The sequence below is a fragment of the Electrona antarctica genome, assembly GCF_951216825.1.
Source record: "Electrona antarctica genome assembly, chromosome: 2".
In the NCBI taxonomy this organism is placed as follows: Eukaryota; Metazoa; Chordata; class Actinopteri; order Myctophiformes; family Myctophidae; genus Electrona; species Electrona antarctica.
The window spans coordinates 20855992-20874284 of NC_136807.1; the positions used below are offsets into that span (position 1 = coordinate 20855992).

At 43.1% G+C, this 18293-nt stretch overlaps 1 protein-coding gene across 2 annotated transcripts in view; it reads left to right on the top strand.

The window, feature by feature from the left end:
- Positions 1-18293, top strand: part of src (v-src avian sarcoma (Schmidt-Ruppin A-2) viral oncogene homolog) — a 41197-nt gene continuing 22904 nt past the window's right edge. For both annotated transcript variants that reach the window (XM_079517659.1, XM_079517660.1), the window contains exon 1: positions 1-465. The gene's annotated coding sequence lies outside the window, so the exon portion shown is untranslated. The remainder of the gene's footprint in view (positions 466-18293) is intronic.

Sequence of the window (18293 nt, forward strand, 5' to 3'; positions counted from 1 at the left end):
CCCCCAGTCTGCACTCCCCAATGTTTTGGTCGTGATTTCCCCCACGCAGGCAGCCAGGCGCAGCAGGTATCGCTGCTGCGATATTAGGTCCTCCGGCTCCTATCTGGCGGCTGGGTGGGCCTCTGGACAGACTCATTCATAGCAGGTCAGAGTTTTCTGATGAAAATGTCCGCTGCACTCAGCAGGGTTTTCTATAATGCAGTTTCGTTTGGGAGGCATTCCCCATCATCATGACCTTACAGCCCGCCCCTCCAGTTGAATGGGATCCCTCATCACTCTTGACATCGACTGTCTGCTGTACGCATCATCATCATCCGAACATCGCGATTGGGATCTGATCATCTGAGAGCGTTTCGTCTCGTCTTTAGAACCCCTCTTTCACGAATATATTATACTTGATGATCAAAGCTAAAAAACAAACTGATCAGCAGAAGAGCAACGCCACATCTGCTGCCTACGCGTTAGGTGAGTAACTTGTCTTGCTATTTTTCTACAGACACTGTCAGTTACCGAGATTCTGAGCTGTTTTAACATGAATGAGGAGGGTAACGTGATTCGTGAACGTCACACGTGGATATCTCAACAATGCCGCACTGTCTTGTCATGTACCTATACAGCTTAATGATGTGTACATCTTAGCATTTTAAACTATTACCTGCGGGATTTAATTAATTCAAGATAGACTTGTTGGACTCAAATACATTCCTAGCGTTTTCGTTTCTAAAGTGTGTCTCGACATGATGTGTTGCGCACATTCCCAATTGAAACCGAAATATATATAGTCCATAGGAAGTTGGTTTTAAAATGTTAGATTGGCATTTAGGGGAGTTGTGAAAACAATTGTGTGTGTGTGTGTGTGTGTGTGTGTGTGTGTGTGTGTGTGCGCGCGCGCAAGCGCGTGCGCGCAAAGAGAGATGGAGATTGTTTAATAGTAATTGAGTTTGAGCAAATCTCTGTATGCTTCCATAATTCCAGTGCTGCTATCATTCAACCCAGTAATGAGCCATGTCATATGTAGCCTACATGGCAGATATAGCCTATAATTTAATCTATACATATTAACATCATGGTCGTTCATAGCACTGCTGTTAAGTATAACCACAACCAAAATGTTCTCAGCCAGTTGGGGGTGTAAAAGTTGACTGTCTGAGAAGATCACTGACACTGAACGGATCACGTGACACATCTCATATCTCATATACTATGATATACACTGATCATACATAGCCTAAATATCTTCTGTCGGAGACAGTTAAATGTCAGTATTGCAATGCAAGGTGTACAAGACTCCAGAGTGACAGTAGGCTATGTGACTGACATCATAGTAAGTAAATCACATGCTGTCAAGCGATAATGCTGAACACACACATGGCATGCCCACTTTTATGCCCACTGTTCCTCTTTGGCATGTGTCGTTGCAATACTGAAAGCTCTCCTCTAAACAAAAGCAGCAAGATCCATTTTCTTGTTGGCTGTAGTCCAAAAATCTTCTCTTAAATCCAAAATGTTCTACCATAGGCTGGTTTTATTTATTTATGAAATGCAATGCAATTTATTTTTTCTTAATAAAACATGAATTGCTTATGTTGATTATCACTGGAGCATTAGACTAATCCTGTGCAGGCTTTGACCTTGTTGATATTTTTAGTATTTTCCTGGAGGAATTATACTAGTGTTCGGCAACAGGAAAGCACCATATTCCATGGCAGTAGAACAGTACAATATTGAGCCAATGACATGATGCACTATGCTTGCTGGTGCTGGAGATTAATCACTGTTGTGGGTAAACATGTCAGTGCATGCATGATGATTGCAGTCTGCGTTTTTTTCCATATCCTCACAATTTCAATTCACAGTTCCACAAAACAAAAACACTGTGTGTGTGTGTGTGTGTGTGTGTGTGTGTGTGTGTGTGTGTGTGTGTGTGTGTGTGTGTGTGTGTGTGTGTGTGTGTGTGTGTGTGTGTGTGTGTGTGTGTGTGTGTGTGTGTGTGTGTGTGTGTTATATATAATATCATATGAAGATTAACAGTTGTACTAGTCTGAAAGCACGCATCCTGAACAGGAATATGCACCTAACTTAACTTGCATTGACATTAGAAGTGTTTCTAGAGTGGCACGTAGATGGTCCATTGTACTTGTAGCTGCCAGTTTCAGTCTTCACAGAGGGGACCTTAATGCCCCTTGGAATCCTGTGAATGCCCTCCCATGAAAGCCGTAGAAGGTTGTGTCAGCTCCAATGAGGATTGCTGGAAAGTGGCTCTTGAGGCTGAAATTCCTGTTAATTGGTAACGTGGTTGTGGCCTGGCCCCTTTTGTTCCCGCTTCTACTGGAACAGTCTGTCTGTCAGGGTGACACACTGGGCCTGGCTTCAATGAACTGCTTGTTTCCATGGCCAGAGAATCAGCCTCTTTTAAGATGAGTTGCTTCCACTTTCAAAATGGCCTTTGTGCACACATACTCAAAGCTAGAGGGAGGGTGAAGGGGAGCATTTAGAGGTCACCTATACAGTTTCAATTTCTCACCCATTTCACCCATTTGAATAGTAGTGTATATTTGTGGCCCTATAATGTTTTTTCTTTTTTTTGGATTGTTTTTGGATTGGTGGACTGGAAAAAAGTAATGAGTAACTTATTGTATGTTGTTGAAACAACATATTACCCTATGGCTGCAGAGTACTTACAAGCATCTACCCTTATTCTATATTTGGAAACGAGATGAGTAATTGATTCCAGAGAGAATCATATATAGGCTAGATTTGGGAAGGCAGGCATGGGATTTGTGATGACCTCACACTGACCGATCTATTACATTTTTCATGTGGCACCAAACTTCTGTTGGTCTGGCCCAGTTTTGGTAATACGGTAATTTGCATCCAGCTATGTTCAAGGGCAAGGGAATGCCAGTGCCACCTGTTTTCTCTCTCTCTCTCTCTCTCTCTCTCTCTCTCTCTCTCTTCTCTCTCTCTCTCTCTCTCTCTGGCTATATTGCTCATAAAGTTCAAGTTAATTCTACTGAATTAACATCCTGAATTAGTGACCACAGTGGAAACGTTCAACATGGGGCTTTATGTATGCATAAACATGCAGCTACAAAGCTGCATCAATTGCACCCGTTAGACTTAGCAGTTGAATAATAATAAGAATCCAGGCCTGTAGAGCTCTGATTTATCAATCTCCCTCCAGTTCTCTATCAGAGGAGTCCATTTGAATAGAGTATCAGATACTGGCTTGATAGAGAGGGACAGAAGCGGGCTTGTGTGTGTCCTCCTAGGATCCCTGACCACTTCCTGTCCTTTTGCGCTGGAAACAAGCCAGGGTGACACAAGCCATGCATCTCAACTCAATTCCTCCACTGTTGGCGGTGTGGAAGGGCTATCAGTCTCACTCCCTCGTCTCTCCCACACACACACACACACACACACACACACACACACACACACACACACACACACACACACACACACACACACACACACACACACACACACACACACACACACACACACACACACACACACACACACACACACACACACACACACACACACACACACACAAACAAGCCCCCTGCTGCATGTTTTTCTGGTGACAGGAAAAGGGTCTTTGGCATGCAGAAAGATACATCTCTGTGTCTTTTGTGTAGCCACAGCTGTGGGAGAGCAGCCTGGGTGAGGAGATGCTGGGAAAATACATGCCACTTGCTCTAGTCTCTACCCTGACCCGATTGGTCTATTCTTATTCTATTATTCTATTATTATTATTCTGCCTCATGCACAGTAAAATAATCAGTGTTCATTTAAAGGGGTGTAACAATAGTAAAACCATTTATTTGTATTTATTTTTTGTTAAAAAGTTAAAGCTCTATATTCCGATTGCTAGTGTTTGTTCAGTAACCGTCTCCCCACCTGTCCAGCTCTTTAGTAAACATAAAATATATGATTCGTTCGAGATACCAATTTTATCCAATCAGCAGAGAGAACTTTAACCTTACTTTAACCTATTCCTGAGTGGGTAAAACTGGTCGAATTTCTATTCCTTTAATAAAGAGCTGGAGAAACCCCTGTTACTGAACAAGTTACACACTATTTAACAGTTATTTTAACAACATAGACATTAGACACCACCTTTAACCATGAGTGTTTCAAGTGGATAAGTTGACACTGCGTACTAGTAGCATGAGTTCTTTCCTCCTTTTGATGATCTCGTTGTTGACGAGGAGTTCTGTGTCAGTTCGGTATTAATAGAACATGATGTGCCAGCAAGGCTCATCATTACCTTATTTTGGCAGAACTTATAATGTTCAGTGAAACCAAGATAACAGGAACCATTTTTTGAGAAGAATTCCCCAAATGAAACATGCCTTATTCTTGGCTCACGAGGATGTGAGCAAACATTGTCATCTCAGATCCTTTCATGTACAACCCTGACCGATATATCGTTGTGGCCAATATATGTGCTATTTTATTTTATAATATGTCACGACTCATTATACATAGTTGATGGTTTTCAAAAGTATATATATTTTTTAAACAGTAGATTGGCTTTTTAGACATCGGTAATCGATGTCTAGTACACTGGATCGGCTGCCATGGACCCAACAATCTGGTATCGGTTGGGCTCCACTTTCACGTTTTGGACCTTTTGAGGTATTGAAACCATAGCAAAAATGTGAAGCACCACAGCTGAAAAGTAAAACAAAAAGTACATTCAGTGTATACAGGGATTTGTATAGATACAGTTATAGATTATAAAGCCTATTTGATGAATGTGATTTTTAGGTTCGGCTTGTATTTTAAACACTGTTGTAGTGCAGTGTGCTATAAAAAGCTTTTTAAATGGCATACTGTATGTTTTTTTTCTTGGCATCACTCAAAAACCTAATAGTCTTACTGTACTGGAAATATATTTGATGCATGCAGCACTGTACTAGGTTGTGCATCAATGCTTCACATCTCGGCTACATGATATTAACATGAAAGTATTTTGTGATTATTTTGCGGAATATAGCAATGGACCTTAATGGCCGTGGAGACAGATTTCTCATTATACTTCGGGAGACGAATTTAGGAGAAGTAAGCGATGCAACCACCTAAAACACCTTGCCCTGTAATAGAAAAATGGGTGAATAATTCAACAGGTGAATAATTCAACCAGGGAGCATGGAGTTAAATCAATCATGCTTTCACTAGGGTGTTGCTTATTCTCTGAACACCAGCAGCAGAATTGGATGGCTTCTCCTGGGCTGTGACCTCCAGTCATCCCTGTTTGTCCTGATGCTTCTGTATGTGTTGTAGTGGTGGCTCTCTGGGTGCTTCCTCCTCCCTGCCCCCTTAGCAGTCTGATGCATTGTACGCAAAGGGTGGCACTAATGCCACACCTGTCATCCGACGGCAGCAGCAGCCACCCAGCCAGACCTACTCTGAGGCAGCTTTAGCCCCCGCCCCCGCCTGGCTGCCCAAGTGAAGCCCTAATTTAATATTGAAACTAGAAAAAGTGCCCTTCTGGGCACAGGTCTCCACCAGGAGGATAGGACTGTGTGAGATGTTTGGCAAAATGTTTAGGATTAATATAAACATGTTTTTGAGGCATTTTGTTCCAAAAATGTGTTTTGCAAAAATCAACCTGTTGGTGGCGCTATAACAGGTCAATGTGAAAAGGGTGGTATATATTCCTCAGCCTAGTAAGAAAATGTGTGAAAGATTTCACGTAAATTGCATGCTGCGTTCATGATTTGAGGCTTTTGTTCAAAACGGGGCAATCTTGCAAACTGTGAAAGCTAATTATAGCCAATTAGGATGGAATATGAAATATGGGACAGATTCGACTTGAGCACATGACCATAGAGATAGTGTGTAACGATTTGTGAGATTTCTGGACAGAATCTGGAGGAGTAATATCCAAAAATGTGTTTTACAAAAGTCGGCCTCCTGGTGGCGCTCTAAAAGGCAGATGCGGAAAATGCAGGTCAACGGTTTGTCCGTGGCCTCTAGGGAGTGTGCATGCAACGTTTCACGCAGATCGGTGCAGTTTTAGGTAAAACATGTGAAAAGCTGCCTCATGGTGGCGCTATAACAGGCCGTTCTGGAAAATGTGGGGCAGAGGTTCATCGTTGGCATCCAGGGAGTGTGTGTGCAAAGTTTGGCATCGACCGGGTTAACGGTGCCGGAGATTAGCTGGTAACGGACGGACGGAAGGACACACGGACGGACACACACACACACGGACGGAGTGCAAAACATACTCTCTCCCCATGCCTTCGGCCTGGTGGAGACAACAAAACATACTCTCTCCCCATGCCTTCGGCCTGGTGGAGACAATAAGGGCCTGGTGAACAAAGGAGTTGTTAAAAAAAGACTGCGAAAATCTAATCAAATCGATTTTATTTGTAGGCCTATAGCACATTTAAAAACGACTCATCGTACCAAAGTGCTTCACAGGTCAGAGAAAACAATACAATACAGTGCACTACAATACACCACTGTAAAATAAAGCAATAAAAACAATGCATAGTTATGGTACAGTAGAAAAGAAAAGCATTAAGAGCAGTTTAAAAGCAACAAGGCAAACGTGTATAAAAGTGCAACAGCATCAGGGGACTGAAAGGCTTGTGAATATAAAAATGTTTTGAGTCTGGACTTAAAGCTCTCAACGGAGGGGGCAGATCTGACAGCAACAGGAATGCTGTTCCATAATGTAGGACTTGCGACAGCAAAGGCATGGTCGCCCCTGAGCCGCTGACCTGAGGGTCCTAATGGAGGAGGTATATGATAGGAGGTCAGAGATGTAGGAGGAGGCCAGTCCGTTTAGTGATTTGTATGCAAAAAGAAGGGTTTTGAATTGAATTCTGAACCGGACCAGCAGACAGTGGAGAGAGGCCAGGACAGGGGTGATATGATCTCTCCTCCTAGTGCCAGTCAGGAGTCTGGCAGCCGCGTTTTGCACCAGTTGGAGACTGGATGAGGATGACTGGCTAATTCCAGTGTAGAGGGAATTACAATAATCTAGACGTGATGATATTAGTGCATGCCATGGATGACTATTTCAAGGTTGTGTGGAAAGAAATGTTTTAATTTTGGCGATGGAGCGGAGGTGGAAAAAACCTGTTTTGACTATGGTGTTAATTTGTTTGTTGAATTTAAAGGCGGAATCAAAAAGCACCCCAAGGTTTTTAGCATGGGGTTTGACAAGGGTGGAGAGGTTTCCAAGATCATTTTTTATTTGTGTAATGTAGTCAGGTGGACCAAATAATACTATCTCAAATTTACTGTCATTCAGTTGTAGGAAGTTTTGTGCCATCCAGCTTTTGATGAGTCAGTGAGGCATTTATTTAGGTTGATTAGTGTGGAGTGGTCGTTGGGTTTCAGGGGAGATATAGTTGGGTGTCATCTGCGTAACAGTGGAATGAGATGTTATATTGTCTGATAATTTGGCCAAGGAGAAGCATATAGAGGGAAAACAAGATGTGGCCTAGGATGGATCCTTGGGGGACTCCGCAGGAGAGGTGGGCAGGGGGAGAGGAGAAGGTACCCATATTGACAGAGAAACTTCTGTCCTTAAGGTAAGATTCAAACCAGCTCAAGGCTGTGTTTTGGACTCCAGCATGGGACTGGAGGTGGTGCAGTAAAATGGTGTGGTCCACGGTGTCGAATGCTGCGCTGAGGTCCAGCAGCAGTAGGACGGCGCAGTCCCCAGCGTTAGCAAGAGAGGAGCAGGTAGTTGTGTACCTTCAGGAGAGCTGATTCTGTACTGTGGAGGGGTGACTCCAGTGTCAGGGCCACCCTCACCTATGATTGAGAATCTGAGAAATTGCATGCCACATTGTAAAATCCTCAGTTTTAAAGCTGAAATCACAGAACCTTTTTGTGTAAATAAAACATTTTTCACCAATCTGTAATCTGGCAGAGTTTGTACTGAGAGTATACTTATGTAATTTAGGCTTAACTGTGTACACAGTCTGAGTTACAAATGGATACATCAACACTGAGGATTTTACTGTGCAGGGCCACCTTATAATTGGTGATTGTGCGTGACAAGAGCACGTTTTAAAAGTTTAATGAAGGTGGTTGTTTCTGCTCTTTGCTCTTATTTGTCTGTCTCTAAGGAAAAAGGGTGCTAGTGTATCTGCCACAAGCTGTTCTGATGTAGTTGGTTGCATACTATAGTTCTGTTGCTGCTGTTGCTGCAAGTATCTATGCCTGAACAGGATCTGTGCACTGTTTACAGTTTGAGTTTACTACAGGAGTAGCTGGATATAGCAATGTATAGCATGGTTTACTTTACGGACTGCTTCCTCCGCATTCAAGTGTAAGGTCAAGCATAGATATGGTATCTTAACCCATTAAGACCTGAGGCCGATTCCACAAATGCCTTTTAAATTATTACGTTCTCACACTTTCGAGATTCTTCCAAAATGTAAAAAAGAAAATAGCGGATGTATAAGCTCGCAGCGTGGCATGTAGTGATGCGCTGTGAGCTTGTATACAGTATCTGCTATTTTTCTGAACATTCTTGCTTTTTGTTTTGTTGATGTGTTTTTATCTAGTTAGTGTGAACGTGGCTGTTTGACATTGCATTCTATTCCACTGTCAGTGAGAGATGTTGGGAATGTTCCTCGCTCGGCATCCATGTCCCAAGGCAGCAATACAGTCTGCACATCCTGGGTGGAAGGACGCTGTCTCTACCTGCCCCCCTGTGCATTCCAAGGAGAGGAGTTGGAACTCGCCTTGTCCTCCACTCTGCATTCCTCAGCCATGACTGAGCTCTAACAAACCTGGGAATGACACACACACACACACACACACACACACACACACACACACACACACACACACACACACACACACACACACACACACACACACACTCACCTATGCATGATTGTACTCACCTGGCTCATTCCTTTTTATTGTGTCATCATAACCTGATTTACAGTATATTCTCTCGAAAACATGCCAAAAATAGCCACTCTCAGAACTGAGCTTGTAGATCTGTTAGATTCTCTCTGTGATGGAGTTTAAGGTGAAAATGCACTCGCTCATAGTTTAACATAGTTAAACTTTTTATACATGTGATGTATGCCATGCTTTTTGTTATTGCTTAATGTAAGTCGCTCTGGATTAAGAGCGTCTGCTAAATGCCTAAATTGTAAATTGTAAATTAACACACTTGCACGGCTGTGTTTAACACAGATATGTCATAGAAGAGTGTATAGCATTTCTATTTATCTTTTCAGTTGTCATAGTTGTTCCCCCACCCCTCTACTACTACCAGATCAATAATATTTGGGTAGCGGAGAAAGAGGATATTTTTAAGTGGTGCAACCACTTCATTAAGTAGCTTTGTGTGTGGCTGCCTAGCTGGCTGCCTGGCTGGGTCTGAGCACGAAAATAGCATTTGGTTGGTTTTCAAAACCAAGTGTCACTGTTGTGCAGCCTAACACACACACACACATACATATTAACTGTATATATGATGATTTCAGGTGTATCAGTACAGTACAGTAGAGGGACCCCCCAGGGACCCCCACACGGTAACTCTGTCATTTCTCGACCGTTTTGGACGAGGGGCGGCTTGCCGGAACCGGGCCGGCACCCTGGGCGCGTTCATGCGGGTCTGGAAGTTCTGGGGACCCCCGGGGACCCCCACGCGGAGTTGCACCACTTACTTCACACAGGTGTGATTTTCCTCTTCAGATGACACATGGCTGATAGATCCCTGGCTGCTGGAGGAATTGATTTCCTTTATTTTCATCATTTCCCTCTGGAAAGCTCTTGAGAAAGGATTCGGGATTCGAGAGTAGGAGAGGGACATAGAAGATGGATTGAGTGCAAGCGAGTGAGATTGAGTATAAGAACTAGGGAAGGGAGAAGAAAGCTAAACCCCTTGAGGATTATCTTTTTCCCCTTCCCTTCCCTTCCTCCATCCAGCTCTCCTCGAGACTCCCTGTTACTTTGAACACATGACCACAGATCATCGGTCTCGCTGCACATAATGACCATATTTAGATGAGAGGATGGAGCACAGGAGCGGTGCTAGACAGTGGCAAGAGGGGGAAAGGAAGCCAATGATATTGATATATACAGTATATATATATATATACTGTAGGCCTAAGACCTGAGCGTCAACTCAAGAGTAAAAATCTAGAAGCAACATAGAAGTACTGCATGCGTGTGAGCAACAGTACAGCAGTAAACCAGTCAGTCTATTCTCTGTGTTTAATACACCCCAGAGGAACAATATGGGGCTTCTCTCATCACAAGCACAATACACTGCAAACCCGGAGGTCCTTTCACTGCAGTCCTGATGCTATATGGAAGCCAGAGATGCTCCTGATCTCCCCCAGCTTTCAGGAGCAGCGACACATGCTGCAGTTGTGCTTGTTTATGTCCTATATTTATCATCAGCAGCATGGGCCTCGGGTCATAAAACAAGGCACGCTTTTCTGCAAAGTTTAATTTGCCCTCACACCTTTCCAACAGTTGGCATTTTCTTTCTTATGCATCCATTTTTATGTTGAAATCACACCAAAATGGCTCTGCGTTTATACTCTATTTTGCTGTGTCATTTTATATTGTCCAGGTGTTTCTTACCTGTTTTGTAACAACGAGCCTGATGAGGTAACTGGAGGAAATGACTGTAATGCCTCTGTCTGTCTCTTTAAGCCTCACTTGTCACACCCAGTCTAGGGAATGGTTGAGGGATTCAGCCAGTCGTGTTCTTTCATGTTTTGTCTTAAGAAGTCTCCACTGGCCATGGTGATCTTCACAAAGCCAAATAGTTTAGGACAAGCTGTGAGGCACAGATACACATTTACTTGTAATCTTGCAGCATTCACCCGTGTGATGCTCTAGATTGCTCCCCCACCATGGTGTGGGAAATTATTCTGACTGGCATGGGACTTGCCATGGAAACCCAGTCTGTGGAGGGATGATTCATCCAGCCAGAACCCAGAACATGGAAGCATGGGGATGTTTCTATGTGTGTGACTCGGAGAGGTTTGGACGGGCACGGGCAGTCCAGCCCGTGCTGGACTGAGGATGAAGATGAGGATGCCATGTCTGCAGTTGTGTGCAGTCGTAAGATTCTGTCTCTCGCTCATATTTCAATATTTTGTCCCACAATGTCCCACGTAGTGCTACCAGTGGGGAAATGGAGAAGTGTTGGTGTGTGGTGTTTGAGATTTAGGGCAGTATCAATGCCATTTGGCCACTCAGAATAGCCAAATGGCATTGACCACGCCTCCAGGTCTTAAGTTAAGTCATAAGACCTGGTACTTAAGACACGCATAATACTGCCCCCTTAGTGTCATAAAGAGAGTGGAGTTGATTACAGTTAAGTTAACCACTTAAGCCCTATTTCGAAAAGGAAAATAGGAAATAGCTGTCGATTGGCTATTTGGTCAAATGTAAAAAGTAAATGGAATAAAACATATTTGTCTGTGCATAGTTCACAATATACGTAACTTCAACTCATCTAAAATGGCCCAAATATTTTCTTGCTGAGCCCAGTACCAAAATAATAAAATTGGATCAGGGTAGTTATGGTAAACAGAAGGTGATCTGAGAGCATCAGATTGCTTTTAATCAAGTATCAGAGTTAAACAGTCTGTCTCTGTCTGTCTTTCTCTGCCTCTTTCACTCACACACACACACGCACGCGCGTGCAGCCACGCGCACACACACACACACACACACACACACACACACACACACACACACACACACAAAGGGATAAGGGATCGCACCTTCTGCTCCTATATAAAATATATAAAAGGGAATCACTGAAAGACAACATGATGGAAATAATTTCCCCAGGTGTTCTCTGTCTCTCCCTTTTCTCCTCTTTCTCTTTCATGCATGTCCCTCCATGCATGTCCCTCCCCCCAATTAAGTGATTTCAGGAAGTGTCAGAAATCCCACACCATTTCCAGAGACGGAGCCTAGCTCTTCTAATCTTGTTTCAATTTCCCAGATAAAATTGCTGCTTTGTGCTATTTTATTTTTTCCTTTTTTCCCCCCTGGAACAACAAGTACCCTGTGTGTCTCGGAGTTTGTTGCTTTTGGAATGCTTAGAATCACCTCCATAGCAACGGCGAGGTGTATATGTATGTGTGTGTGGAGTGGTAAATATTGACTCCAGCACCTCCCTGTTTCTAACCCCGTGTCTGTCCGTGACAGGAGGAGCACATGGGGTGGGGGGTGAGACACACGCTTTTTAATCCTGAATTAAGCAAATGTCTTGCACAGTAAAATCCTCTGCGTGTACAAATATAGCCATTTGTAACAATGTGTACAAATGTAAACAAATAGACCTGTATGGGTCCATTTGGTTACAATTGTAAATAAAAGATAAGCTGGACCTAACTAGATAAATTAACACGAGAATTTTACTGTGTACCACCGCTGAGGGCTTATGTTTACTCTCAGACCTCCAAAAGTGGAGGAGCTCAGTGGCTCAGAGGAGTGATTTCATGGGGTGATAAGCACGACTCACACAGCCCAGTGTGGACAGTACAGTAAGTTACAGCACGACTCACACAGCCCAGTGTGGACAGTACAGTAAGTTACAGCACACAAGAGGTTGCGCATCAGTAAATCACAGTGCGTTCAGGACGTGGCCGATGCACCGAGATGTTGGCCTCAGCCTCTTTGTAATTATTAACAAAATGAGTAACTGCATTCTACGGGAACTGCGGAGTGCGGACGGATATATGTCATGTCACCGCGAGGCAGTTTGTGAAACCGTCGCGGGGGAAGGGGTGTGTAAACATATCCCGTCAGCCATTTCCTCATGCTCTTGTTTGTAGAAGGAGAAGAGAAACAAGCTCAACTCCACTATATGAGCTTTCATTACAGTACAGTACCATATAGATAGACAGGCAACCAGGAGGAACTCAAACCTTTGAGCTACTTCCTTCATTCACTTTGTGTACAGGTGGCTGGCGACTTGATCTGCTGCTTGCGTGTTCAGTTGACTGTGCCCCTTTTAACGGATTTGTTGAGACAGGATGAGAGATGCGGTTGCAGGGGGTGCAGCAGCAGTTTGACTGGTATATCCAGTCTTGTCGTTTCACTAACCACGTCATCTTGCCGTTTGGTGAGCAAGATTGAGGAATTGATGTTGATAATCTGTGTGTGGAAAAAGCAGGCCTGGATTACGCTGCGATTGGAGGCTGGTGACGCAGGAGACCAAGCCCCACAACGTTTTCCTATATGTAGTAATTACATTGAGACAGTATAGAAGGAATACTATAGCCAGTGGGCCGACATCAGGATCACATGCACATGCAGATACAGGTGGCATAGACACATGCACAGTACACATATATGCTGTAAATGCACACACATACTGTACATGCATGCACACACACACTCATGCAGGTACACCCAAACATGGCCCACGACTACGTAATGTCTTCCCACCCTTCCCTCTTTTGGCTGAATGCTGACACGTTCCAGCTTTTGCAGAGAAATGCTGAAAGAACCAGAGGACTGAATTCCTGCCAGTCCTGTGATAGAGTCGGTTAAATCTGCCTTCTGATGTCTAAAGCATAGTGACACACAGGGCTCTTGGGTAGTTTGACCTATGCCAGAGTTTTTCGTCTGATTTTTAGAGCCACTGTCCTACCACAATGACTATTTACTATCTATTTCGATTACTTTATAATTTGCTGAACTCGAGACCATTTATCTTATAAGCAAATAAATCAATTGACATAAACAGAGAAATATCCTTTAACTGTGATTTAAAAAATATATATATCAGCTTGTCATTAAAACACATTCAGACCGTAGGACGTGTACAAACGTCTAATGGACGTCTGATGGATCCAGTGTACACACATCCTAGCGCTTTTTTATCGAAAATAATAATGCTACGTCCGGCCAGGGAAATTCCCCCCTGTCAGGTGAAAAGAAGCAGCTTGGACTCCTCATGCATAGAAGGAGGCATGAGGTCAGTCCGGTGCCCCCCCCCCAGGTTGGCAGAGGAAGTGTAGCGCCCAGGATTACATTAGATAATTGGCACTGGGTGAAAAAACTGGGTTACAAAATTGTGGGATAAAAATTATCATACAAAAAAAGAAATGACAGTTACCGTGTAGGGGTCCCTGTACTGTACTGTCACTGTACTGTACTGTAACACCCCAAATCATCACATATACAGTTAATATGTATGTGTGTGTTAGGCTGCGCAACAGTGACACTTCCTTGTGAAAACCAACCAAAAGCTATTTCGTGCTCGGACAGACAGACCCAAAAAATGCAGATCTACCTGCTCACAACACATGCATCATGACATGTTGTGAACTAGATTGAATTGGCTATCTTCACTACAGTATGTTATATGACAAAGTACACGGCATAAGTGGTTAATTAAATAGCCTATATTAAACTTCAGTATATGAAAATAATATTTAACTTTGATTAGTCACATAATCAAAGTTTTATTTATTTATTATTATACTTAAATAAAAATTGGGACACATTGGCTGCAAAATAATGGACGATAATTTGTCCATTAATTGGGGTCTAGCCTTGGGAAGCAGGTCGTTTTGTGATGTAATCGGTCAGAGCCTTATGCAGCTGTCTTTGCTGTTCAACCTTTGGGATTACTGCGGTAACGAAACGCGGTGCTTATGTTGCGTGCTGCAAAGTAAATGCGGCATATGAGATATTTGTTTGAACTGTCCTCCTGACTTTCTCTTGTCTTGTATTACATTACACTAGGAATTCTCTGGCCTTCGGTCGCTCACTTTTAGTGCCACGCGTCGCCATTCGGACGAAGGAAATTGCGGGATTTGACAACCGCCCACTTCCTTTTTTAGCTCAGTTTTAGAACCCTTTATTCTGTCTTGCACATGTAGTAGCGGATGTCTGCACAACGTAGACACACCCACACCCAGGGGAAATAATATGTCATAAATTGTGAAGTGCTCGAAGATCACCATTAATAGTTACAGTACATATACATACAGTAAGTATTGAGTGTACAGTACTGTACTACTTCTACTGTACTGTAGTATGTTGATGTGTATTCCATATACTTGAAAACCGTAAGTGACCGTTAATGGCCAATGAAGGCCTTTGTGCAAAGACAGACAAAATCACGGGAGCAAAGGTAGACAAAGTCACAACAGTCCAAAATGTGGTTATCAGTTTTATTTTATGGAGGAAATGTCAGAGTGTATTTGTATCTGTACTGTACTAACTGTAATGCACACTGTACTGTACGCCTGCTGTAGTCGTGCAGTACACGTGCTGTACTGTACTGTACTCGTACTGTATGTGTACTGTGCACGTAGTGTACGCTGTACTTGTTCTGCACTCGTAATGTACACTGGTACTGTACGGCACTACTCGTACTGTATGCATACTGTACTGTATGTCTGCTGTAGTTGTGCAGTACGCGTGCTGTACTGTACTCGTACTGTACTGTGTAGTGGTACTGTGCGCGTAGTGTACACTGTAATCCTACTGCACTCGTAATGTACTGGTACTGTACTCTGTAATGTACTCGTACTGTACATGGCCTGTACTTTGTACTCGTGCTGTACTTGTACTGTACACTACTCGTACTGTAGTCTGTACTCGTACTGTACTTGTGTACTGTACACTCTGACTGTATGTATATGTATGTGTATGTATAATACTGTATTGTGGCAAATGTAAGACGACTGATTATAAGATGTTAAACAGTGAAAACAAGAGACAATGTGGTGTGTAATGAAGAAAATTGTGTTTTCACAAATGTGATGAGGTCATCACATTACGGGCTAAGTGGCTATGGCCGTTTTTAGCCCAAAGAGTGTTTTTCGTGAAAAACGAATGCTTGAATTTTTTGCCTTTTTTTATATAGGTTTTCAATGGTATACCCCAACGTTCAACCCCTGAATTTACAATGATCCAAAATGTATATAATAATCCATTTTTAATATGATATTTGGATGACCCTAAGGATCATAAAAAACCTTGGAACGATTACTTTTGCAATTTATTTTGGGTCACGCCCCTTTTTGGCTTTGACTGTCCTGCCCTACAGCAGGGAGAGCACTAGAGCATTCCTGCGTTGTTGCAGCTGGCAGGCAGGAATGAATGAATGGAATGCTTGTCCCTGGTGTTGGAAACCCAGAGGTGGAGTGACTGACGTCAGAGCATGGAAATAGACGGTACTTCCGCATACTGCCCAATGTGCCCATAGGGGCGGGCGGGTCTATGACCGCACACATGTCGAGGACGGTGAGGACGGTGACTTGAGCAGTGGATTGTGGACAGTGGGCCGGCCATAGAGTTATATGGGGGCCAGCGGAGAAATGCAGAGGTGTAAGGAGTGACGCCAGAGGCAGTGTAGCAGTGGTAAATGGGTCTTCCGCTTGGCGAGCACACGTGAGGGACGGTGACTTGGGCAGTGGATTGTGGACAGTGGGTAAACTTTCTCTTGTATTTTAGAGTGATGTATCACCTGTCCATCTATCCTCCGGGCCTTTTTAGGTCTAGCATACACACACACACACACACACACACACACACACACACACATACATACATACACACACACACACACACACACACACACACACACACACACACATACACACACACACACACACACACACACACACACACACACTGTTATTCTTTTGTTGTTCACTTTTAATTGTAATGTTACTCTTTAAAGCAGTGGTTCTCAACCTAGTGGGTTGTGATTTTGGGGACGTGAAGTGACAGTGAAGTGACAATTTTAGGACTTTGAACACCTTTTTAATACCTGAAAAAGACCATTACTGCATCAAAAGTAATCAATAAACTATAATTTGCTAAGAGAGGCGTTGTGAGCTTGTAGATCTGTGGAGCCGCAAATGGAATGCCTCAACTCCTACTTTTTTTATGTAACCTTTATTTAACCAGTAAAAACCACATTGAGACTGAAGTCTCTTTTACAAGTGTGAACTGGCCAAGAGAAGAGGCAAAATAAGTGACACAGCTCTGCCAGTAACAATAAATACAAGACAATAACAGGACAAACATGCAACGCTCATAAATACGGTACCTACTACCGAAGAAGATCAAAGGGAGAACAGGAACGTCTAATAACGCAACCAATAAAAGCTAAATATATAAAAACGAAGCACTGAGAGAACCAACATTTGCTATACGTGAAAGCAGGAGCAATGTTTGGGAAGTGTGCCCATGGCAATCCTTTTAAAGCTCACTAGGGGAATCACAGAAGCCAGTTTGATTCTGGTCTGTAGGTCATTCCAAGACCAGTGTCCAAAAAAGCAAGGCTTTTTTTCCCAGCCTCAGATTTTGTTGGGGGCACGACATAGCGCAGCCAAGCATTTGAACTGAGCTTGAGAGAGTTTTGGACAAGTTCAAATTTAGAATTGTTTAGAAAAGTGGGAGATTACCAAGAATGGCTTTATATGTGAGAATACCAATGTAGCAACCTGCGAGACGTTAAGGAGTACCAAACCAACTAGGGCGTACAGAGTACAGTGATGAGTCCTATAGGGGAGTTGGTTATGAACCTCAATTCAGCATGAAACAAGGGGTCAAGTTTGCTCAGAGTTGAGGTACTAGCAAAGCGGTAGACGGTATCGCCATAATCGAGCTGTGACAGGAAGAGGCCTGTTACCAGCTTTTTGCGAGAAGCATTACAAAAGCAGGACTTCATTCTGTAGAAGAAACTTAAGCTTTTTTGCCAAGGCATCAATGTGGTGTTTGAAGTTTAACTTGTTGTCCAACCAGATCCCAATACAAATTAACCCATTCAATGGATACTCCATCCAGAGTGGTAATGTTTGAGGGGACATTGACTAGGCTATTTGGAGAAAATAGCATGGCCTTGGCTTTGTGGCCATTTAGTAGCAGTTTGCTATTTAGCAATTCATGCATTCCAAGTGCTTATCAGGTTGAGGGGTCCCCAGTTCAAATATGATTATTTTGGGGGTCACAGCCTGAAAAGATTGAGAACCACTGTTTTACAGTATGTACAGCAAAACAAAAAGCAAAAGCAAAAACTATTTATTAAACTATTTATTTTGAAAGGCCTACTGGTCTCATTGATGTCACCTTTTTAATTTCAGGGAACCGCAGTTTGATATGCATTAGGCCACAGACCACCTTGTGTTTTGGACAAGTTCAAATTTAGAGCAAATGTAAAGTGGGAGATTACCAAGAATGGCTTTATATGTGAGAATACCAATGTAGCAACCTGCGAGACGTTAAGGAGTACCAAACCAACTAGGGCGTACAGAGTACAGTGATGAGTCCTATAGGGGAGTTGGTTATGAACC